The 26,220-nt window shown below is 38.3% G+C and overlaps 1 protein-coding gene across 6 annotated transcripts in view; it reads right to left on the bottom strand.

Moving 5' to 3' along the window:
* Positions 1-26,220, bottom strand: part of CLMN (calmin) — a 171,471-nt gene that overhangs the window by 73,758 nt on the left and 71,493 nt on the right. Inside the window, exon 2 of one of the 6 annotated variants that reach the window (XM_056811313.1) lies at positions 5,042-5,135. The exons of the other annotated variants lie outside the window; for them this stretch is intronic. The gene's annotated coding sequence lies outside the window, so the exon portion shown is untranslated. The remainder of the gene's footprint in view (positions 1-5,041; positions 5,136-26,220) is intronic. 6 annotated transcript variants of the gene reach the window in all.

Genomic DNA, 26,220 nt, shown 5'->3' with positions numbered 1-26,220 from the left:
GAAGTCTCATGTGCAAGCCTGTGCAGTGAGCTCTCTGGGAACTTGAGGACTGAGAACTTGTGTTGGGTGGCCAAAATGTCCTTGAAATCACCTCCCAAGCCTCTCTCTCTTCTGCCTATGAATCCCTGGTAAAGGAACCTCCTCCATGTCTTTTCCCTGTCCTCCGGGGACCTTGGATTTCCCCAGTTCTGCCAGAACAAATGGCAGAATACTTCTCCCCTTCTTTTAATCCCAGTGAGACAAGGTCAGACAAGATTAACTCAATCTTTCTAAATCCATATAGATAGAATTATCTTAATTAAACTTTTGTACTTTCTTTTGCTTTCTCCCTTAATACTTTAATAAATGATGTTGAACCCAGCTGAATTTTAGTCTCATGGAGGGGGAAAAGTTCTTTCTTCCTTTCTGAGAAAAGGAGAGAGAAGATTGCAGTGAAAACAGAGGGGCTGCCTTCTCACCAGCTGTGGTGAGGCATGTTAATACATTCATTAACTAATGAAAAAGGGGAAAAAAAACCCAAGCTAGGACTTGAGTCTGTGGGCTGGCTTTCAATAAATGCTCATTCCTTGCTGGTAGTTGTTTTGTTTCACATCTCAGGCAATGTGAACATACCGTCCTTTCTAACATTTCTAGGGCACTTTAGTGCATTTGCAGAAAAGTCTTCTGATTTTATTAAACTCCTATGTGAAATCTTGAAAAATTAAACGTTAGTCACTCAATGTAGCAGAGTGGGGAATAGTACTGGTTGGGTGTCAAATGACCAGGGTTCATATTCCAGGCTATCAGTTAAAGCTTATCCACAATTCATTTAGGCATTTGAAGATGTGCATTTATATAACCCCTACACGGTGCCAAGTCTTGTGCTAAGCCCTTTTTTATAAAGAGTCTCTCATTTGATTCTCAAAACAGCCCTGCAAACTAATACACTGCTGGTGGAGTTGTGAATTGTTCCAACAATTCTGGAGGGCAATTTGGAACTATGTCCAAAAGGCTTTCAATGAATGCCTATCCTTTGACCCAGCCATAGCACTGCTGGTTTGCACCCCAAAGAATTAATAAGGAAAAAGATTTGCATAAAAATATTCATAGCTGAGCTCTTTGTGGTGGCAAAAAACTGGAAAATGAGGGGATGTCCTTCAATTGGGGAATGGCTGAACAAATTGTGGTATATGTTGGTGATGGAATTCTATTGTGCTCAAAGGAATAATAAAGTGGAGAAATTCCATGGGGACTGGAACAACCTCCAGGAAGTGATGTAGAATGAAAGGAGTAGAACCAGGAGAACAATGTACACAGAGACTGACATATTGTGGCACAACCGAATGTAATGGACTTTTCTATCAGTAGCAATGCAATGACCCAGGACAATCCAGAGGAATTTAAAAGAACACTATCCACATCCAAAGAAAGAACTGTGGAACTAGAAATGCATTAGAAAAAATATATGATCGACTACGTAGTGTGATAGGGATGTGATTAATTTTTATGTTAAAGAATCACTCTACTGCAAATATGAATAACATAGAAATATGTTCTGAACAATGATGCATGTATAACCCAGTAGAACTGCTTGCCAGCTTTGGGAGGGGGAAGGTGAAAGCACGTGAGTGGCGGGAGGGAGGATCATGAATCATGTAACCGTGGAAAAATATTCTAAATAAAATTTCTTTAAAAATAGCCATTCAAGGTGGGTGCTGTTATTATCTCCATTTTACAGGTGAGGAAATGGAGGCAAACAGTATTTAAGTGACTACCCTCCCAGGGTTATACAGCTAGGAAGAGTCTGAGCCTGGATTTGACCTTGGGTCCTTGTGATTCTACCACTGATATTTTTTCAGATGATGAAAGAGGCCAAAGGGGGTTATATGACTTGTTCTAGAACACGCAGCTACCATGACTAAGTACCCAAGGTAAGTGGTATAGTGACTAGAGTGCTGGGACTGGCATTATCTTCCCAAGTTCAAATCCAGTCTCAGACACTTACTAGCTGTGTTACTGAGCAAATCACTTAACTCTGTTTGCCTCAGTTTCCTCATCTGTAAAATGAGTTGGAGGAGGAAATGCCAAACCATTCCAGTATTTTATGGTTTCACATAGAGTCTGACATACCTGAAAAACAATTGAACAATTCTGAATTAGGACTTGAATTTGGATTTTCCTAATTCCAGGTCTAGCCCTCTTATCTACTATATCACCCATATGCCATGAAAAGTATAATATTCTGGCATTAAAACATTTGCATTTGTTTTTTAAAGTGACCCTCACTGTCTATCATCTCCTTCACTGATCCCATGTATGGAATTATCCTAGCTAACTGCCTATGTATTATTACCTTTGCTCTGCCTCTATGCAACACCAAGGGATCACTCAGATGCTTTTTTTTTTTCACTTGATCAGCTGAGTCCTGCAGATACTAACTACTGGAATGACTGTGTCAGGTGGAGGTTCCTAATGGAAAAGTTTTCAAAGATCAACTCTACTGGATAATGGAGAAGGCGCCCAGTGGAGCTGAAAATGGTAACTTCTTAAGCTTCAGTTATGGGTTTCATTACTTTGCTTGAAATGCTCTAACCAGAAAACTATTGAGTTACCCAGTTTTGGATTTCAACATACAAAGAGAACATATTATATGTACTGAAAACCACTGCATGATTCTTAAGTATTAAGAAAATAAGAGCCAATTTATCCCTTGGGAAATAAAGGTTACAGTATTTTTTTTAAGGGAGGCTTTTTCTCCTCCCCTCTCTAATTGTGAAATAAGTAGCTCCATAAATCAAATTGTAATATTTTATTTTGTGATCTATTTAAGAAGTTAGTAAATGGTATTACATATGCAACTATGTTCCCTCATATTTATTCCATTTAAGAAGAATAGGTGGGAACTACTGTATGCAATGCTATATTATTATCAGTACCTCAGAATAGTTTAAATAACCAATTCCAGTTATTTCTTTGCTTTGTTAAGTAGTAGGGATAGGGCAGAGAACCACAGTGGGATGGAGAAAGAAAGAGAGGTAAAGAAAGGGAAGAGAGATTCATAGGATTTTGAGCTAAAAGGACTCTTAGAAAGCTCATAAGAGAGGAAAGTGAGGTCCACAATAGCAGAGTGTCTTGCTTCAGGCAAGGTATAAATGTAGGAGGAAAAAAAGATGTCTTTTAATTGAGAAACTATTTTCTGGTCTCACAGATTCACTCAAGAAACACATTACAAAAACATTTTTATGATAAATCTGCATTTAACTGAATTTAATGAGATTGAAAAATCATTTATGTATTGTTTTATGCATGTGTCCTTTCGCTGGGTACTGAAGAATATACTGAAATGGAAAAAAAACAAATACAATAATCCCTAACTTCAAAGAACTTTATCTAGCAAGGCAGAAAAGTCAAGAATACAAATAATAGTATAAGGTAAAATACGAGAAGGAAGGGATAAGACAAAGGCAAGAATTGAGAGGAAAGAGAGCCATGATGGCAAATCTATGGCATGTGTGCCAAAGATGGCACTTTTCTGTGGACACACATGCTGTCCCCGGGGAGTTACTAGAAAGGCAGAGGGACTCCAGTGGAAGTACTCCCTTTCCCCTCTCTACCACTCCTTCTCCCTTTCCCCCCTGTTCTTACTCCCTTCCCCTGAGTGGAGCTCTCAGGCCAAAGCCATTCCCCTCTCTTTCTTCCTCCCTTGCTTGGGGTAAAGGGGGGGGGGGGGCAGGGTACGATATGTGGTCTCTAAAAGGTTCACCATCACTGAAAGAAAGAAATCTGTGGTAGAAAAAGCGTTGAACTACACTACAGTCAATTGCCCTGGATTTTCTAGTCCAAGTTCTACCATTCCCTGGCTGGAAAACTTTGGGTAAATGAACCTCTCTGGGCCTGTTTTCTTCCTTTAAAATGAGGAATTTGGACTAGCTCAAAGAATCACAGGTAACTAGCTCCTGTTATAAGACTCTATAATGTAAGAATAGATGGAAAAGCTTAAATATGAGTCAAAATTTGAAAAGGCCAAATTATCTGTAAATATTTATGTTCCTGAGTGAAAATCATATTTGGAATTATTGACCTGGAATAACAGAACTTGAGTTCAAGTGCTAAATTTGACTTAACTATCTCTGGGTCCCCAGTTACATTGCTTTTTTCCCTCTGGGACTCAGTTTTTTCATACAAACACCTATATAACCTACCAGAGAGGGCCACTTTAGAGAAATGTTTTCTGCCAACCACAAAATGATAATAAATAGTTCAATGACCCACACAAACTGATGGTGAGCAATACAACAATAATGATAATAATTATTATAAATATAATAATATTATTATTAATATTATTGTAATAATATTGATATTAATAATAATAAAGATAATAATAATACCATTTATATTGTACTTTAAGATTTGCAGAGTACTTTACAAATCTCACTTCATCCTTAAAACAGCCCTGGGGAAGAAGTAAGCTGTAAGACTCATAGCACTATATAAGTGTTTATAAAAGTTGAAGTTTGAACATTTTTACTAATTTTTATGGTTAACATTATTGTATTAGTTATTAAATACTTATTAATAAGGGCTGAAATAATTAAAAAGAAATCCTTTAGTGAATATGGAAGCTGAAATCAGCCTTAAAAGAGATAGAAGGTGGAAGAATAATCCAAACAAGGGGAAATATACCACACAGATAAGAGATATACATGGAATGGGCATCTCATGCCCCTGGGACTTTAGAAAAATAGCTGGCTGGTACTGGTTAGTTGTTGGGGAGCTGTAGGAGAAAAGATGGAACTGGTCATATGAGATTTAATACACTAAAAGAAGTAGATATATCAATTGATGCAAAAAAAAAATGTGTTTGGTACTTCTTACCTTCCATTTTGGAATCAATACTGAGTATTGGTTCCAAGGCAGAAGAGCAGTAAGGGCTGGGCAATGGGGGTTAGGTGACTTGCCCAGGGGCATATAGCTAGGAAGAGTCTAAGGACAAATTTGAACCCAGGACTTCCCCTCTCTAGATCTGACTTTCTATTTACTGAGTAACCTAGCTGCCCACCTTCAAAGTATTCTTAATTTCCAGTCCTTTCAGTCCTTGGAGATCACTTGATGGAACTTTAGAGATGACCTAATCTGATCTTCTAATTTGATAACTGAGGAGGAAGAAACAAAAATTACTTTCCCAAAGATCACCTAGTGGTGGAAATAAAATTCAAATTCAGAACTTCATATTCGACAGTTACTGCTTTGCTCTACAACAGATGAATATGTCAGAATGGAAAACTAGTTTGTGGAGAACATATTTCATAAGAAACTATAAATTCTTTAAAATTTTCTAATTAAACACCAAAGACAAATTATCTTGCCATGGAGAAGCTAGGTGGCTCAGTGGATAGAGATCCAGGCCTGGAGTTGGGAGGTCCTGGGTTCAAACCTGGCCTCAGACACTAAGAAAGTCATTTAATCTCAATTTAATCCTTTACTATTCTTCTGCCTTAGAACCAATACTTAATATCAATTCTAAGATAAAAAGGGTTAAAAAAATTCTCTTGCCACAGTAGGCTATAGTAATATTTTAGACAAGAGGGTAGGTACCAGAGTTGAGATTCAAACTCACTTATTCTGACCCCAAATACAGTACCCTTTCTTCTTTATTTGCTAATTTCAGAAGTATGTATAGGCAGAAAGTGCATGCATGAGGACAGTAATGGGTAATAGCTATTGGCGTAGGGTGGGAAGGAAGATTAGAATTTGGTGACTGATGAGAAGTGGAGGATGAAGGAGAAGGATCAACCAAAGAGGCCTCCAAAAGTTTAGGTCGAAGAAACAGAAAAGGACTATTCTTTATGTGCAGGAGATGAGAGAGTATAGAAGCTAAGAAACTGGGTTTTAGTCCCACTGAATTTGAAGTGCCAGCAGAACAGGAAATTAGAGTGCTCTAACAGAAGTTTTTAAGAGAGGAATTCAGGAAAGAGGATAAGAAAAAGGATTGGAAACATTACAAGTCAGTCATTGTCTTAGAGGTAATTCTTGAAGCCCTCAGAATGGATGGACTCTCCTAGGGATGTCTTAAAGAGGAAAAATATAGAGACATATATCTGGGGAACTAGAAATAGCATCAGATAAGGCTACAAAGGCAGATTAGAGCCAGACTGGTTCAGGAAGGGAGATCAGCAACTTGGCTAGAGTTTAGACTCTCTTCTCCATTAGAGCCAACACTGAGAGACCGAAGGTAGTAAGCAAAGGAATACGACACCCAAAGTTATAAGAGCTTGCTGGAAAATGATTACAGGATTCCAGTTCCATTGTCGAGCCTTCCTCATGCATGCACTTTCTGCCAATACATACTTCTGGAATTAGCAAATAAAGTAAATAGGAAAGAGTACTTTATTTGGGGTCAGAAGATGTGAGTTTGAATCCCAACTCTGGTAGTTATTATGTACCTGTGCAACCTTGGGGCAAGTCATCTAACTTGTAAGAGCTTCACTTTTTTCTTCTGGAAAGTGAGGGAGTTGGAATGCTATTTTCTAAAGGCCCTCTATTCTAGCTCTGATCCTAAGTGAGCTACCAACCTTTATAAACAGTCAATTACAGAATTCCTATCAGCTCAGTTCTGGGTGCCTCTGCTTCCCATCCCAGCCAAGGCCAGTCGGTGAATGAGGCTCTAAAAATGAAACAGATTTGCCAGGAGCCAAACAGTACAGGAGGGACAAGGCGCCCAAGGCACCATCGGGCTTCCTGACATCAGCAATCGCCACAGGGCAGGAAAGAATGCAGGCATGGCCAGGCATTCATTCTGCAATCTCTCAGGGCGCCAGCCCCGAGAAGGGCACCTCCTTCTTTCCTCCTCCTCAGAGTCTGCCAAGCCTCACCCTGTCTGAGCAGCCTCCCAGCGGAGGACAGCTTTCCCAACGAGGGATTGGTGAGACTTTGTAAACTTTATATAGCTTCCATAAATCCAATGGGTCCTTTCTTCCTCTGCAACTATCACATTGTAAAGGTGTCAAAAACCCATTTTCTGGCAGAACCTGGCCCTGTTATGTATAGTTTGTGGAGACTGTGGTGGGTTTACTGGGTGACTAGAGAGCGATAACAACAATATAAAATAATCATTATACATGCCATATGGTTAGCCTGGGCAAGGTTATGCAGTATGTCTTATCCAAAGAGGAAGGACTCACGCTGGGGCCATGACCCAAGGGGCCCTAGAAGGAAATGATGGCGAGAGGCCACTCTCTGGCTTGCTTCTAACATTCTGAGAGACAGCAAGGTTTGGTGGAAAGAGAATAATTGGAATCCAGAGACCTGGCTTTAATTTGGAAAATTTTTAATATTAAAAAAATTTTTATATCTTAGGATCATAAATTTAAAGCCAGAAGGGATCTTAAGAAGACCACTGCGTCCAGCTTCCTCACAGATAAAGAAAACTGAGGCTCAGAAGTTAAATAACTTGTCCAGTATCACTGTGTCAGTGACAAGATCTGAACCTAGGATATCCTCACTCTAATTCCACTTCCCTATTCATCATATCACACTACTTCTCTATCTTTTATTTTTATTCTCAAATATGTCTTCCACCCACGAAGTCATCCATCCCTTTTAATTTGTTTATAGAAAACAAATAAAAAATAGTTTAGCAAAAGCAAATGCAATGTTCTATGTCTGCAGTCCATGACCCCTGCAAAGCAAGGAAGGAGGTATATTTTATATGTACATACAAAATTATAATATCATATATTAAAAATAATATATAAAATTATAATTATATGTATATGTGTGTATATACACATATATATTTCCTTACTTCTTCTCTGGGGCCAAGCTTGGGAGATTTGACTTTGTGCTCTAGCTCTAATACTTAGAAGCTGTGGGATGAGTTCCTGTATTTCTAAGTAAAAAATATACCAGATCTGGATGTCAGATCATTACCATCCACGTAATCCTTGGTAAGTCACTTAAATCTCTATCTAGACACCTCACTCTCTTTATCTGTACAACAAGAAGCTTGGAGTAGATGCCCTTTGAATTCCCTAATGGCTAGCTCTAACTCTATCGTTGTCCAAGATGGAGGTCCTAATTTTGTTTACCTGTGAAGACTCAAGTAAGTCACCTAACATCTTCAGGCTTCATTGTCAAAAGGAGAAGTCAGTCTATCCCTTCCTGCTCTAAGCGATGATACTGTAAACAATGGACAAGTCATTTTACTGGATAAGCCTCCATTTCCTCATTTGTAAGACAGGGATAATAATCCTTGCTCCATCTATTTAACTTGGTTTATTGTGAGGGGAGTGGTTTGTAAACAAATTCACTATATAAATGTAAGTCAATATTATGTTTCTTCTGACTATGAGGGCCTAGCTTTAACACTCAACTATGCATGAAAGGATCATGGGAAATAAAATTCCTCTTTTGGGCTGCAAAGGCTTTTTGGAGAGATAATACTCATTGATGACACGAGCTACTTCCCACCCCAGAAACTGAGAAGTAGTAGTTCCAATGAGTTAAAATGATGCTTGAATCCATGAGCTTTCTTTTATCCTATCCAACCCTATTTTCTTCCATGAGATTTTAGACTGATTTTTAAAAATTAGATTTTAGAGCGATTTAAGAAACAAAACTGCCAAAACAACAAAAACAAACAAAACCCCATCTTGAAATCCCCAACCAAAGAAAAAGGAAGAAAAAATAGAAACAAAGCCCTCTAAAATGGTATGGTATGGACAGCTCCCAATTTAGGAAGAGTTAACATGACAGGCTGGAGAAAACACTGGAATTAGTGTGAGAAGATGCATTCTCTGGCCCTGGTTCTCCATGGATCATAAAAGGTCCGAGTTGGAAGGGACCTGAGAATCAATGAATCACAGAATGGTATAGCTGGAAGGTACCCAAGAATCATAGCGCATGGAATGTCCTTAGAGGCCAATAAAATGAAATCCCTCAATTTGACAGGGGGAAACTAAAGCTAAGGAACGTCGAACGGCTCTGTTCTTCACTCCTATTACAGTTTTACCTCGTTTCTGACTTTCTTTATCTGTCTTATTTCCCCTATAACTATAACCCAACATTCCATGCTTTGGGCTTACACAGGGACAGGATTCAGTCCTAGGACATCCTCACCTACAAATTTAAAACTCTTTGGTTTATTATGCCTCTACCTAGAATTTATTCTGAAAAAATGTCAAAATATCACTGTCTAATTCTCTACAGACATGGAGGTCCTTCAGATCCTATATAAGCATTCAAGTAACAATATACACATATATATATATACAAGATAGACTTTATATCACAGAAAAGGCAAAAAAAATGCATCCATAGTATTCCTAGGAACCTATAAATAATACAGCAAAACACATAAAGGACTCCACTATCAAAGTCTCTTTGAAAATGTGGGGCGCAGAACTGAACACAATGATCCAGGTGTGGTCTAACTAGGGCAGAGTACAGCAGCTCTTTTTATTGCCTCATCCCACTCGGATTGGATTTGTCTGTAAAATGGGAACGATAATACTTTCACTACCTACCCCACACCAGGCTGTTATGAGTGAGTTTGCTTTTTAAGTAATAATGGGCTATAAAAATGTGACATTCTAATAATGGTTGTTAATTTCTACATACTACATTGGGAGAATGGAAGAGTTCCTTTCCCATTATTCTCTCCTCCTCTCATGACTTAGACCTGTTCTTCTCCACCTCCAAAGGCTCATGGTTGGTGGAATTAATAATAACTCAAAGGGAAAACTCATTTAAGCCAAGTTAAAGGCTGGGGAAGGCCATCCCCGAGGTCTGCCTATCCTCCCCATGGGGGTATTTTTACTCCTCTCACAGTCTTTTAACACCTTTGAGAAATATTACCTTTTTATGTGGTTTCATCTATTTCCCTTCAGAAATAAAACCAAAGAACAATGGAAAAGAGTGATTTATTTATTTTATTTTATGTTATGTTTTTTTTTTTTAAGGCAATGGGGGTCAAGTGACTTGCCCAGGGTCACACAGCTGGGAAGCGTCTGAGACCAGATTTGAACCTAGGACCTCTCATCTCTAGGGCTAGCTCTCAATCCATTGAGCTACGCAGCTGCCCCCATATTTATTTACTTTTAACAGTGTAGGGAATAGACTTGATGCTATGGCAATAGATTAAAGTACCATGGGAATTTTAAACCTTTGTTAGCTTTTGCCTTATTAGGATTAGAACCATCAGAAGGTAATTTTACATGAATTATGTAAACATGAAAAAAATTCTAAATTAATTAATAAACTTAGTTTTTTAAAAGCCCCCAAAAAGGTAATTTTAACTGACACTAATTTTCCAATTAATTTCCTTTGTTTCTTTTCCCCCCAAGCGTTATCCTGATTCCCTCACCTGTTCTCTTTTATGGTTATACCTGAGATTAAAAAAAAAAAAAATCCTTGTATTGGGCATATTAGCCCAAACACCTTGTACTCTGTTGTCAGTCAATATGGTGAGAAACCAAGACTCTGGACACTAGTGTCTACACATACAATTCTATGGCTTTGTTTTAGCTTTTCCTAAAATTTTACCCTTACTGTGCTAGAATATTTTTAATGGATCAATACTGGTACCAGAGAGAAGAAACTAAGAAAATTGGCCCAGACTTAGAGACAGGTCTCTTGGACAAACAAGTGGTCTCCCAATGTGGATCCATGGAGACTGTAATAAAACTATCAACTTTTTTAATATGGGACTAAAGCCTATGCTCTGAGAAGGCCAAATAACACTACATTTGGCACAATTATGGCCCCCTGTTTCTCAACTATTTCAAAATACATTACTCAGGTCTCTAAGTAACTAATCCCCAATACAAACTAAATTAAGTTTTAAAGAATTTTTGTATATTGTAAGATTTTGCTTATAATCCCTCTGCCTCCTCCTCCTCCTAAAAATCCTTGGTATATATTGCCCTGCACATTTATAGCCTGTCTGACCTCATTCCTGAATGTCAACTGATTCTGTTCTTGAACAGATGTCATGTCTATCCATACCACTGTGGTCTTGCTAAAGGGACATGAACTCTGGCATAGATGGCTAGATCAGCGTTATATTACTCATTGTATTATAATGCCCCTGGAACATGCAGCTGAAGTTGTTAAGTGAATTGTTTGCTATAAATCTCCCAGTCACTAAGCTTTTCTTTCAAGTCTCCATAGCAGGTGCTAAAATTCTTCTAAGAAGAATTTTGTATTTAAAAATCTATTATTTTGCATTTTGAAATCGGAGGGGAAGGGGAAAGAGGAACTGGAGAGGTTGAGTCTTGCTGTTGTGGTTGTCTTTGTTGTTCAGTCATTTTAGTTGTTTTGGAGTTTTCTTGACCCGACTCTGGGTTTTCTTGGCAAAGATACTTGAAGGGGTTTGACATTTTCTACTGTAGGTAACTTTACTTATGAAGAAACCAAGGCAAATTGGATTAAGTTACTTGTCCGGAATCACAAAGCTAGTGTGAGGTCAGATTTGAATTCACGATGACTCTTTTGAGAAAAGTGCATAGATACCATTGGAGGGGAACTATTGTAATAGCTTCATAAACCATTGAAAGAATATTTAAAATCCCTATCTAATCTCTTCTCCCTACACTTCAGATTCCATCTTTCTTCTGCTTAGCTCTGATTATGTTCTCTATTCCTTAGTGCAGTGATGTTGACTCTTTTAGAGTCTGATTTCCCAAACTACAAGCCCCCTGCCTTATCCCAGACAGGGGAGGGAGAAAGCTCACCCATTGGGTTGCTGAGCAGAGGTGCAGGTCATGTAAGAAATGTCCTCAGGCAAGGTAGAGAGGGGGAGGGGGAGGGGAGCAGTCTTCTCTGGCATGTGTGCCATAAGTTGACCAACACAGCCTTAGTAGCTCTCCAGTGGTTAACAACTTCTTTGCTCCTACTGTTTTTGTGTCATGGATTCCCCCTTTAGCAATCTAGTAAAATGTATGGACCCCTTTACAGATTAGTATTTTCAAATACAAAGCAAAATACATAGGATTACAAAGCAAACAATTTTTATTAAAATATAACAAAATATTAAAAAACAAAGTCCTAAAACTCAGGTTAAGAATCTCTGGAATAAGTAATAAAAGCCAACCTAAATAATAGCATACAAGGTCTTTTAGAGTAATAGTATCAAACTCAAATAGAAAAGGGGGCAGATAAGAATCCCTGTAGGCTGCATATTGACTTAGTTTAAAAATGTAATCTTATCTATTTTTAATGTATTTTTTATTTATTTTGTTAAACATTTCCCAATTACATTCTAAACTGGTTTGGTACTATTTTGGAGCATTGCCAGCCTCTGTTCTAGAATCTGGCTCCCTTCAAATTTATCTCACACTTTTCCCCTCCCATATTCTATGCTCTGGGCAAACTTGAACACTAACCATTTTCAGTATATGTTCCACACTTTCCCAACTCTATAGCTTTGCTCATGCTGCTCCCTGCAATTACAAAGTCTCCTCCCCATGCTCAAATTTCTTAATCTTTTAATCCTCCAACTAGAAAGGATTATTCTTATTTGAATTCATAGCACTTTATAGTCTAACAAAAAAAGGAATATACCATTTATACTCTAACTTAAAAATTGGAGAGATATTAGAAATTATCTAGTTCGAGCGCCTCATTTTATAGCTGAGGATGAGGAAGCTGAGAACCAAAGACACAAAGTCACCTATCCAAGTTCCAAGATTTGGTAAACAAAATTGGGACCGTAACCCTGGTTATTCAGACTTCCAGGCCACTATTCTCTGAAATACTCACACTGCCTCTCTAAGAGTGATTTATACACATACCATGCTGGTTTATGGGTTTTTACCCCCTTGCTTTGCTTTGTAGGAGCTGAGGGAAGTTGTTTTTAAGCCAAGATAGAGAATATTTTCAATTACCAGGCATGCACAATAATATTTTAAGTACCGCAGGCCAGCAACTTTGAGAAAACTCCTTGGTAGAATGACACTATGTCCTTGAGAAGGTTCAGAATAGTATTTTAGAAATGGTTTCTACTAACCAGAATTTCAGTTAAAGTTTATTGGTCTCTTAGTAATAACAACTAGATGCTCTGAAGCATTTTCTTAATAATAATAATAATTAATATTTGGATAGTGCTTTAAGAAATATCTAATTTTATCTTCATAACAATATTGGGAGGTCAATGCTATTACTAATCCCATTTTACAATGAAGGAAATTGAACAAGCTAGAGGTTAAATGGCTTGCCAAGGATCACTCAAAGGCTAGCTTTGAAACTCAGGTCTTCTCAACTTAAGAACCAGCATTCTATCCACAGCATCATCATTGAGATGCCCTCTAGTATAACAGAGGCAGTTGTGATACTGTTTTTAGAGCTTTTATAAATTCTCAACTTATTTCATTCTGTTGTCTCCTACTTCTGGGCTTTTAGGAAAAAAGATCCCCCAGGCCTACAACAGATTAATTTCTTATGGAGAAATATGGCTAATGATATCCTTCCATTGCTGAAAGGTTTAAGTAAGGTGTGAGGTCCTCCAGAAAGCATTTTCTGATTGAAAGATAGGTGGAGTCAAGATGATGACTTAATAATGGCAAAAGCTGAAACCATTCTGACAATTCTTCCAAACCAATCTTTAAAAAGTGCCTCAAAAAGATAGGAGTCAAAAACCAACAGTAAGAGGAATGAGGGGACTCTCCTGTTGAACTCAACTTGAAAGGTAGAGAGAGTTGATTTTCACAGGTTATAGGCAAATCAGAAGCAAAACTGCACACAGAGGAATGCTGACTGCCCCATCTACCAGGCCAGGTTCTAAGCCTGGGCATAGGCCAACTTTGGGATCCTGAGACCCTGCCTTCACCAACAACAGAGCACCCCACAATACAACTCCCCCCCCACCTTGAAGTCCCAGGCCCTGGGCACCATCCTTCAGTGAGGCCTGGAAGTCCACAGTGCTTGGCTCTTTCAAGCCTGCACTGTTGTGAAGACCTAACTCCAGGGCAAAATAGTTCACAGTGAGGAGTCCTGCTATCGGCAGAGGAAACTGAACCAGTAGCTTTTAGAATTCCCATTTCACGGGCAAAAAAAAAAGGCTGGGAAAATGAGCAAACAGCAAAAGAAACACATAACCCTAGAAAATTTCTATGGTGATGGGGGGTGGGAGGGAGCATAGAATCAACAGGGACAGTGAGAGCCAAACAACCACATGCAAAACTTCAAAGAAAAAGGAAATTGGTCTCAAATGTTGGAATAACTCAAAAAGGAATTAAAAAGTCAAATAAGACAAGTCAAAGAAAAATGGGAAAATGAAATGAAAGTAATACACAAAGAAAATAACAGCTTAAAAAGTAAAATTGGTCAAATGGAAAAAGAGGCTCAAAAATCCAAAGAAGAAAAGCGTTCCATGAACAGTAGAATGGACCAAATGGAAAAGGAGAATCAAAAGGTCATGGAAGAAATTCTGTCTTTAAAAATTTTAATTGGGCAAATAGAATCTAATGACTTCACGAGACATCAAGAAACAATAAGACAGAAAGTCTTTTCTGACCTTCTTAGCTACAAGTAGTCTCTCCTTCAAGTTCCTCTGGTCACTCTATTTGACCTCTTATATGAAATTGATCATTTTCTAACTCATCAGTTCTCAGAGTAAAGCCTATGAACCCCCAAAGGATCTCTGAGATCTTTTCAGGGGGTCCTAGAAATCGAAACTATTTTTATAAAAATACTAAGATATTTTTTGCCTATTAAAATGTTTCTCCTCTTTTTGTCTATGTATCTATGATTTTTATCATATACTAAAACCAAAATAACAGATCATAACATATTAAATGATAAAGATATGAAAATTTGATTGTCAAATATTAAGTCAGACATGAAAGAAATCTGCAAAAATATATAAAATAATGCTACTCTTCTCATAAAACTTTCATTTAAAAAGTTATTTTTCATAAAAATATATTAAAATATATTTTAAATGACTTACTATATTAAAGTTATTTTTAAAATTTATATGGCAAAGATTTTAGATAGATATAACTTAGCATAAATAAAAGCTTTTTGAAGTTCTTAATTTTTAAGAGTATAAAGAGGTCCTAAGACCAAAAAAGTTTGAGAACCATTGAAGGCTAGATGACGAAGGGTTGGTGTGGTAACAAAGTGATTCCTTTTTTCAAAATATGAACATCTGATGTAGAAAGGGTAAGACAGTTGTCTGGGTTGAAAACTGGCTATGTTAGCCCTTTTTATCTATTTGGTAGTTAATTGTCAGTAGAGTGACATACCCATATCTTTTAAGATACTTCTCCATACATATATAAAATTATATATAATTTTACTAGAGTCTTCTATTTATTTTAATATATCCAGTTTTTTGTTTTGTTGCTATTGGGGGGAGAGGAGACTAAGACTACTGTTCTTAGGCTGTCCTGTTATCCTTCATTTTTACTATAAGACTTAAGAGTATTCTTGCTGAGGTCTTTGACACCATTTCTCCTATGTAAATTGGCATTGGTAATATATCACAGTAATACATTTTACAGAAAAGTCTAGTTGTACTCATTCATCTTTTCTTTACTCTCTAAATCATCCAGAAGAGAGGCAGCTACATGGCTGAATAGATTGAGAAACAGACCTAGAGACAGAAGGTCCTAGGTTCAAATATGACCTCAGATACTTTCTAGCTGTGTGACCCTGGACAAGTCACTTAACCCCATTGTCTACCTCGTACCACTCTTCTTCCTTAAAACAAAAACATAATATTGCATCTAAGATGGAAGGTAAGGGTTAAAATACATATATATGCATATATATTTATGTAATAAAATTTATTACTTTATATTTGTTACCATAATTTGTTTATATGTCATATAAATATATTTATATATTTGCTATATATAGCATAAAATATATATATATGCATATATATATATCATCCACAAGAGTGATTCTTTTGAAATCATGGTGTTCCATGTTTGACAGCCATAGAATACCACTAAAAGCATTTTTGTTTTACATAATCTCATTCGAGGTATACATAGCTAAAAATATAATGAACATAACAAATATAGAGAAGTATGGAAGATTTACATGAATGGATGCAAAATGAAATAAGCAAAGCATAGAAAGAAATATTTACAATGGTTATAAAAATGTAAATGGAAGACCAAGCACCAAACCCCCAAAATAAAGAAAGTATATGTTGTAAGCGAATAAAGAATAAGTTTGTCTCCAAAGAACAGATATAAGAAAACACCTCCTTTGCTGAAATCGGAGGGCCCTTGAGCATGGGACATAACATATAATATTAGATTTCTTTTTAACATGATGATTGTGTTAGCTGAGTTTTTTTTATTACATACATATATATATAGTTATTGTTATAGTTATAAAGGATGACTCTTTGAGAAGGGTAGGGAAGGATGCAGCAGGAAATGTAGGGGTTATAAAACCAAAATATATTAATAAAAAAATTATTACTTGAAATAAAAAACACCCCTGTGAGGCATTTTAAGTATTATCACTCCCATTTTACAGATGATGAAACTGGGACTCTGAGCAATGAAATGACTTGTCTAATAGGGCCATAAAACAGGTTAATGGGAGAGTAATGACTCACACCCATATCCTGTAACTGCCAGGTCAGTGTCCTTTCTGCTCTATACCAAACCATTACTAGGCACACATCCATCCCTTCTCTTTATAGCTCAGGAGGCAGAACTTAGAAGAGAACCCTTGGAAAGATGGTAGTCTGATTGTGTTTGCTTCTCTCAATTCCATTAGCAATAACAATAAAAATACCTTCCACTTTAAGGTTTGCAAAGTGTTTTTGCATACATTTTCTCACTTAATATCCTCCCAACAACTCTGTAAGATAGGTGCTTTTATTAACTTCATTCATAGGTAATGAAACTGAGGCTAAAAATGTTAAGTGACTGCCTAAGGCCATACAGTCAGCAATGTTTGAACTCTGGTTCTTCATCATTGCACCATCTTAGCTGCCTCACGGTTTTGTTTGAAGAGCTTCCATCAGGCAGCATTTCAGAGGGTCTTGGTCCCCTTGTACCCATTATAATGGACCTCCCAGATAACTCCCTTTGGCTTGCCTTTATCTCCACAGCTGCAGCCTCAAGCCACATTGTTCTCAGCTTGTGTCTGAGGGAATTTGGCTTGGCTTGGCCTCTCCTCTAATAAAATGATGAGTTTACTGAAAATAGTCCTTCTAGGATCCCTGGATTAGGGAGGTAAAGCCTAATTTGATTGAAAAATAACTTCACTCCAGGTCACTGGAAGGCCTTGGGCTCATACTCTCAGCTCCAGCTGGGTTTGGCGGGGAGCCCTGCAGGCTCCGGCTGGGCTTTGGGTTTCAAGTGGTCAGTAATTACCAACAGTGCCACATGGAGGGCTGAGCTGGCTTTCCAGGGCACTTTTCCAAAAGAAGGTTGGTAGTGAGGTTTAAAAACCAAGAAGCCTTGGGCTAGCCCGGTGTGACAAAGTCAGCATTTCCCCTCATTTGGGGCCTCGATGATCCCTTGTGGCTGTCAACAACAATCAAAGCAGAAAAGTCTCATTCTGACACTGATTCTGAATCTGAAGTTAATTCATTTTGTTGGGTCTAGTCTTAAGGTGACATAGTAGAAAAGACAATGAGCCTGGAGCAGAACATCTGGGTGAAAGTCCAGTTCTGGTGCTTATTAGCTGTATGGCCACAGGTAAGTCACTTGACCTCTCGAGCCTCCGTTTCCTGTAATAATTATAATGATATTTATACTATCACATACCAATGGTATTGTTATGAGCAAAGTCTTTTGTAAATGATAAAGTACCATGAAAATGCTTTATTTGAATAACTTCCCCCATAATCTAAGCCACAGATGACTTCATGAAGAATCAGGAGGAGGAAAAAACAACAACAACAACAACAACAGCAACCCAGCAACACTGAAGTCACTGGCTATGTGTTTACTCATCCATTTTCTACTAAGAGTTTGTTCTGAATTTTACACATTCAAATGTCAACAAATTAATTCAACAGTTAACAAGAACCAACTATGTACAAGGTTCTGTTCTGAGGGCTGGGAGTGGGGAGGAGATGAAGAGGAGTAAAACCAAGCTCCTTCATTTAAACAGGTCTAGATGATAGCAAGGTTAGGTGGATTCAAGGCTTGTTAAATGATTAGACTTTAAAGCAAAGTCACGAATTGTCAAATTAGAGTGAAATCTCTAATGAACTGCCTATGCTGCTCAATATCTTTGTTAATGATTCAGATGAAGGCAGAAACAACTTATCAAATCTGTAGAGGATGCAGGAGATGAAGAGGTAGCTAAAATGGATGACAGTCAGGATCCAAGAAAGGATCTCGATAAGCTAGAATAATGGTCTGAAAATATAAAATATAATTTATAGGAGTGAATTTGTAACTTTCACCTAGTTTTAAAAATCTGTATAGTTACAAGATGGGATAAGTAGGACTAGATAGCTGTTTAGGTGAAAAATACTTAAGATTTTCATGGATAGAAGTTCAATGACAATAGTGTGACATGACGGTCAAAAAATGAACATTTGTCAGTCACTAAGTATTTATTAATGTGCGCCTACTATGTGTGAGGCAATATCATGAATTTACTGAAAATAGTCTTTCTTGGATCCCTGGATTAGAGAGGTAAAGCCTAATTTGATTGAAAAATAACTTCACTCCAGGTCACTTGAAGGCCTTCAGCTCATAATCTCAGCTCCAGCTGGGTTTGGCAAGAGCCTTGTAGGCTCCAGTTGGGCTGAATTAAGGAACCCAAACAAGTAAGGAAGGTGCTGATCCTGCCTTATTTTTACTTTGACCAGGCTCCATTTTGATTTCTGTGAGCATCATGTTTTAGGAAGGGCATTGATAGATTGACACACATCCTAAACTGTGAGGCTACTAGAGACCTTGCCACACAAACACTAGCTGGAGAAGCTGAGGATGCTGAGACAAAGGAAGGAAGATCTAGGCAGGGAATGATGGGTGAGGGACGGTCGTGTAGAAAAGGAATTTGGACTTGTTCTGTGAGCCTTAGAGGATGAGGTTAAGTTTCAGGAAGGCAGATTTAGGTGCTCTAAAGTGGAATGGGGCTGCTTTAGGAGACAATGTGTTTCCCCATCACTGGGAGGTCTTCAAATAGGACATAAGTGACTACTTGTTATAGATACTTTGGGGGAGAATTACTTCTCAAACGTGGGTTAGACTAGAAGACCTCTGAAGTCACTTCCAGTTTTGAGATTCTATAATACAGTCTAATAGGTGGTAAGGTGGTACCATGGTGGATAGAACGCTGGGCCTGGAGTTGGGAAGACTATTTTCCTGAGTTCAAATCTGGCTTCAGATACTTACAAACTGTGTGACCCTGAAGTTACTTCATTCTGTTTGCCTCAGTTTCCTCATCTGAAAAATGAGCTAGAGAAGGAAATGGCAAACCACTTCAGTACCTTAGCCAAAAAAAACCCAAAATGGGATCGTGATGAATAAGACACAACTGAAGGATGATTAATGGAATACAGTCTAATAGAGGAGATATGACATGTGCCTTTTCTCAGTCAGACTTGAGATTTCAATGATATAGGGGATTCTGGATGACTGAACATTCCCTATTGATATAGATCAATTGATTATTGATTAATGGGTGTGTAAAGGGAATCCCTTCTCCCTGGAGTCTTCTGACCTTCGTCCTTGTGCTGCGTGACTAGACATCGAATGAATGCTCCAAACATAGGTCACAAGAGAAGAGTGCTAGGGACATGACCGGGAACTAAAGGTTATGGGTCTGGCCAAAAGAAAGGATAAAAGAGAGGGTGCGAGGGGGTGCTTGCTCTCTATTTCCTTGGATGGTGGTGGTGGAGGGCCATGGCTGAGAGAGACATGTTAGAATTAGATTAGAAATAGGCTTTAATCTCTGTATATCCGCTTTCTCTATTTCAAGTAAATATTAATAAACTCTATGGAAACCAAGAACCAGGAGTTTTTTATTTCACTTTAACATTAGTCATTTATTAAAGGCTTAGCAAATACTGAGTACCATGGTAAATCCTGAAGTCAGAAAGACAAAAAGAAAATAATACCTGTCCTTAAGGAGTTTACGGTTTAGAAGAGCACAATAAATCTGTAAGTGTGTGTGTGTGTGTATGTATATATTTTTATATATACATATGTGAGCAATACAAGTAATAAAAAGGTAATTATGGGGGGGTCAGTAGCTGTGTGTGTGTGTGTGTAGGGGAATCAGGAAAGGTTTCAGTTGGTTCAACTTTGGTTGAATCTTGAAGGTAAGAAGGATTTTCTAGAACACAAAGATGAGAAGGAAGTATATCCTAGACACAAGAGACAATAAATACAAAGGTATGGACATGGAGATGGAGAATTCTGCATTTTGAACTGCAAGTAGGCAAATAATGCCTCAATTGTGGGATGCAAAGAGGGGTAATAATATGTCATTTTGGAAAAGGACAAGATGAGTTGTAATGAGATTTAAATTCCAAAAAGAGCAAATATTAGAAGTAATAGTAAATCATTGGAATGTACTGCATATGTAGGAGGGTGGTAATAGTGGTGATATGAAGAGATTTAGGGAAAAGACTTTGGCAGCTTCCAAAAGCTGATGAATCATAAGGAGGAGAAGGCTGGGTTGAGGCAATCAAATTGGAAGCTACTGCCACCATCTTGCCACTTTGGACTATAAATGGGATTAGGGTCATATGATGGGGGAAGAGAGGATGTATCTGGAGGATACAAATGCAAATAAATGATGCTTGAGAAGATGGTGGTACTCCTAATTCCCTGGAAGAAGGTTAGGGGCATCTTCCACCAGCTCTCACATTAGAAAGGACAAAACCTTTCAGTAGATTCCTACAAGGGGCCAGAATTTGGTGTTATTTCCCTGATGGAGATCCTGAGGAGTGAGAGATTGGGGGTGGTGGACCAGGAAACACTGAGTGGGATGGCTCTATCAGATGAATCTCAGTAAAATCTCAGGCCCAGGAATGGTTGTACATAAAAGATTTATGGCCATTTAGGTGCTTTGCTATAAATAATCTGCACCTGAGTGCCATCATGCATGCTGTGAACCAAATGTTCCTGACATTGCTCCTGGTCATCAAAAGACTTACTCTGAAATGTCCTGTCATTATTAAATGAATTTTATTTTTTATAAAACTATGTGTGTTGTGTTATCTATTAACTATTTCTATTAAGCTGCTCATGTCAGTACTACTAATACTAGCATTGGTGGGGGTGGGGGGGTGGGGGTGGATTTAAACTCTTACCTTCTTAAAATCAACACCATGTATTGGCTCTAAGGCAGAAAGGCAATAAGGGATAAGCAATGGGGGTTAAGTTTCTTTTTAAAATTAATTTATTTTAAAATCATTTTAATTTAATTAAATAATTAAATTATATTACATATAATTTATATACATATATAAATTAAGCAATAATTTATTTTAAAAATATTTTTCCATGTTACATGATTCATCTCCTCTTCCCTCCCCTCTCCCAGAGCCAACAAGCAATTCCACTAGGTTGTACAAGTGTTATCACTTGATACCTATTTCCATATTATTCATTTTTGCTATGGAAGCAATTTTTTAAAGCCAAAACCCCAAGTCTTATAGGGGGTTAACTTTCTTCCCCAGAATCACACAAAGCTAGGAAGTATCTGAGGCCAAATCTGAACTCAGGATTTTCGATTCTATGGAGCCATCTCTTTTGAATGTTAGAGCCTGGGTGCTGAAGGGACCTCAGAACAGCAAGCTAGTCCAACTTCTTCACTTTCCAGATGAGTTAAAACTAACCCAAGGTCATGCATAGTTAATTAGTAACGGAGATAGAATTTGATTTTCCAAGTCTCCTCGTGTTCTTTGAACATTCAGTTCCTCTCCAATGGCCTTTCTTTTTATAAATGCTACCTTCTCCAGGTAAACTAGGAGCTTTCCAGGGGACAAGGACAGTTGCTCCTGGTTTAAGTTGTATATATCAGCGGTGCAGTAGACAAAACTATTTTTGGAGTCTGATGATCTGGTTTTTTATTTTGAATTTTGTAGTCTTGTTCTGTGTGAACTTGGGAAAGTCACTGGAATTCTCGGGGATTCAGTTTCCTCATCTGTAAAGGATTTGGTTAGATAATCTGTAAGGTGCCCTGGCAGCTCTAAATGCAAGACCCCCACGACAGAAGGTCAGCAAGGAAACTTTGCTGAATCCAGGAGGATCCGGCTGACATTGATGGTAAACATTCAGAGGGAAAGAGAGGATAAAAGGAGGAATTTGGGCTCGGAGGCCACACTGGACACACTGGAAGTGGGAGCAGTTCAGGAAAAAGGCATAGCTCTAAAATCATTTGCTTATTTTTTTCATGGCTAGAATCATTCTGAAATTTTGTTATTCCAAGGGCTGCAGGATGCCATTCTCTCCCATGTTTCCCAGGGAAGCCTGTTTCTCTGGCAACCAGCTTCTAGTGTAATTGCTGCATTCTTATCTCATGTTAACAATTTTGGCTGGGACAAGAGGCTGACAGAGTAGAAAGAGGCTCAGATTCCCCAGGCTTAACCTCAGCAAATAAATCCAGTCACTCCGAATGTCACCTGGAATGCCCTAGCATGAATGCCCATTTGCTTTGCTTGTTGTATGCAAAAACAATGGGCCAGAGTTTGCATTGTACCCTGGCTGGGCCTACCTTCCTTGGTCAGATCTCCTTAGGCTTGGGCAAGATCACCCTTGAGACAACAGAACATCTACCCAGCTGCCTGAGAGTTTCTATGTGCCCTGGGGACTTTTCCCCACAAGGCCAATTGTAATAAAAGACCCTGGAAGCCCTCAGAAAGAGGCAGCTAGATTGCCTGGTGGAAAGAGCCCTGTGGGCTTGAAATCAGGAGGACCTGAGTTCAAATCCAGTTTCAGACACTGGGCAAATCCTGTTTACCTTGGTTCTTTATCTTTAAAAGAGCTGGAGAAAGAGATGGCAAACCATTCTAGGATCTTTACCAAGAAAATCCCATATAGGGTCATATCAGACATGATTAAATGACTAAACAAATCCTTGAAAATCCTGTGTGATAAACAAATTCTGCTAAGTGTCTGTATTTAAGTGATTCTGCCCTTAGGCAAGAAGCTTTACTTCTGAGTCTCAGTTTCTCAATTTAATTCAATAAATACTTATTAAAATAGAATACACATATTTATGCATATATGATATAGTCTAAAACACTACTATATTAATTACACTCTACCAAAAATATTCATTCATTCACGCTACAATCACTTATTATTGTCTATTGAATGCCAAGATTGGTGCTAGGCGCTGGAAAAGATACAAGGTTTAGTTGAGGCCTGGTCCCTACCCTCATGGATAGGAGAGAGACAAAACGAGCATAGATAACTATAATTCTCAATATTATTTAAGTTTATTAGTCTGTAAGGGAATGTCATTACTTACAGGGTTACCAGAGGAAACTTTATAAAGGAAAGAAGCTTCCTTGGAGTAAATTTCTTAATAAAATTGCTGCATTTTTATCTCATATTATAATCTTACTAAAGTGCAAGTAGAGAATGCAAGCCAGAGTCAATCAGGAAAGAATAAAAAAAGCTGCCATTCTGCAGTGAGGACCCAGTTAAGTTTAAGGAAAGACTTTATTTTATACCCAATGGGTACCGTGTCTAACTTCCTGAAATAGCATTGAGCAGTACAAGGGAAGGAACAGCGAAGAGAAGTAACTGTGGGACATAAGGGGAGCATAGTCATCCCAGAACTGGGTTTGGAAAATCATGGACAGCAAAAAGATATGGGCATAAGGGATATTTCAGAAAAGAAGGCAGGGTCTAGTTGAGTTGGTTAGTGACTGGGTTCAAGTCTTTGAAAGGGGAAAAGTAAGACTCAAATGGGAGTCAGAACTAGGGGTAGGGGGGTGCCAAGGCAGTTCATAATGGGCACAAACACAAGTTATTAGTGGAAGATAAGCATTCAATAAGACAATGTTATAGTCTTGATGTAAAGAATAAAAATATGTCAATAGCAAAAAAACAAAAAACCAACCAGATGATGATGATCAAATCAGGGATCTAACATTCTGGTATGGCTAAGATAGAATAAAGGGGGAGGTTTATTCAGTTATAACAGATCCACTGGACAAGGGAACAGTTACTCCCTTCCTCCCACAAGGGAACCCAGGTCTGGGTTCACTCCGAGGAGAACCTGGCCTCTAAATAGGTAGATGGAGCTTTTGCTCATTATCTCAGTCTGATGCCATCTCCTCCAAGTAAAACTCTGAGAACCTCTTAAAGCTTAGCAATGGCTCAGCTCAAGATGGATTAAGGAGGTCCCATCAATGTACAAAATAGGATATAGGACAAAGATTTGTTTCCTTCATCACAAGCCAAATGGTTAGCACACAAAAGACTCAAAAATGCACAATGACAACGACTAAAAATATGAAACAGCAGTCTTCAACTTCCATTGTACTTTCCTAGGAAGTTGATTCATAAACCATTAAAAGATATAGCACTTACTAGGACTCCCTAATGGTCATTTCACCTTTAATTAGGCTCTCCACTGCCAAGGAATCCTAGCTCCTGGTGCCAGTCTACATCTTTCTTGGCCAGATCTCTGCATCAGGATGGACAAAGAAGGAAGAAGCAAAGCAGCTGTAGCTCCAGTGCCTTGGCATGGCCCAGCCCCAGCCCACACCAGGTCCTTGGTGGAGAGGGACAAAAGGCAGAAAGAATTGCTCTATCCAGGTGCAATGCTCAGCATTGGAGGTCTCCTTCATCACGTGACTTTCCCCATGACCAGTGACCCTCCTGGGCCCCAGGACCATCTGAAGCCCACCTGCCACCAGAATCCTAATTAAAATTTTGGGGGGCTGACTTAGGCTAGAAACATATCCACACTAGATACATTCGCAGCTGATTTCCTAAGACCTGAAGGCCAATTTTCTGTGATTAAAAGCAATGTATTACAATGGGAAAATGTCCTGAATGTGGAATTAGAGGACCTGAATTCAAATCCTGATTCTTCCAATTAGACCTTGTAACCTCCTGTGGTTACCTATCAATATTTTCGTGGGTGGACACCTGAGAAGGAGACTGGAAACTGAGGGAAAATGGATAGAAGAGGGGGGGTGGGGAATAAAGACTCAGAGACAAGGAGTTAAAAAATATGGGCTACATCATGTATGCCACTCTGACGGAATTGAGAGAGGGCTCTACACATGCCCTCAAACTTTTATTGGAGAGTTTAGGAATGTGGAGTGGGAGGTAACTAATAAACATGTGACATGGCATAGGCTTTAACATTGGTTCAATTGACAATCATTAATCAAAGAGGAGGAGGTTAATCAAACATGTGATTTGGAAAAGAATGTGGTCTAACAAGGTGTGAGCTAGGACCCTGGGCAAGTAATGTCCTGCTCGGGAATTTGAAGATTTGGAAACACAATAATCTGTAAGTAACCTGACCATGAGTCTGGTATATATATAAGATATAATATCAATACACCAATCATACTTTCAAGATGCTAATATACCTGGTATGCTACAGACCTTATAGTACCTAAGATAAATTATACTCTTTTCTGGGCCATAATTTTCCCATCTATAAAATGGGGGAAATGGATTAAATGGGGCCTCCATGATCTTTTCTAGCTTTATACCTATGATCCTGCAATATTACCTAGGCATACAGGTGCCTGACATGCTTGCTGACTGATTAAATGATCCAAATGACCTGCTTGAAAATCCATTTTCCTTGCTATTTTATTGCACATCTGTATAGGTCTTCCCCAGATTCTATCCTTCTCTGCCTTCTCCTTCTTCCACGATAGTCTTTGAAGTCTCAAAACTACAGTTTGTGAACCTTCTTCCTGGATATCTTCCTTCTTCTGAAAATCCCAGAAATCTGGCTTTCTCCAGAATAAAATCATTGTTAACCACTCCTATCTCAAATCCCCTAAAACACACTGTCCAATTAAAGAGGAAGCATGTCATTTTCCTGGCCAGCTCCATTTCCTCATCAATAAAACAGCAATACTAGCACCTCCCTTGTAGTGTTGTTATAAGGGTAAAAGGAGATCATATTTGTAATTTGGATTTATATTATATTTGTAACAGATTAACTCTTTTTCCTGCTCTTCCTCCTCCTTCTTTTCACTGGCACTTTGAGGTCTCCCTCCCCTACCATTGCTCAGTAATCTCTCCTTTAAAGTTCACTCCATCCAACTAGATGCACCTGTTTACGTCCTTACTGCTGATTTCTACTCTG

The sequence above is a fragment of the Monodelphis domestica genome, chromosome 1, assembly GCF_027887165.1.
Source record: "Monodelphis domestica isolate mMonDom1 chromosome 1, mMonDom1.pri, whole genome shotgun sequence".
Lineage (NCBI taxonomy): Eukaryota > Metazoa > Chordata > Mammalia > Didelphimorphia > Didelphidae > Monodelphis > Monodelphis domestica.
The sequence above is the reverse complement of the archived record's forward strand: the minus strand, read 5'-3'. Positions and strand labels throughout refer to the sequence as shown.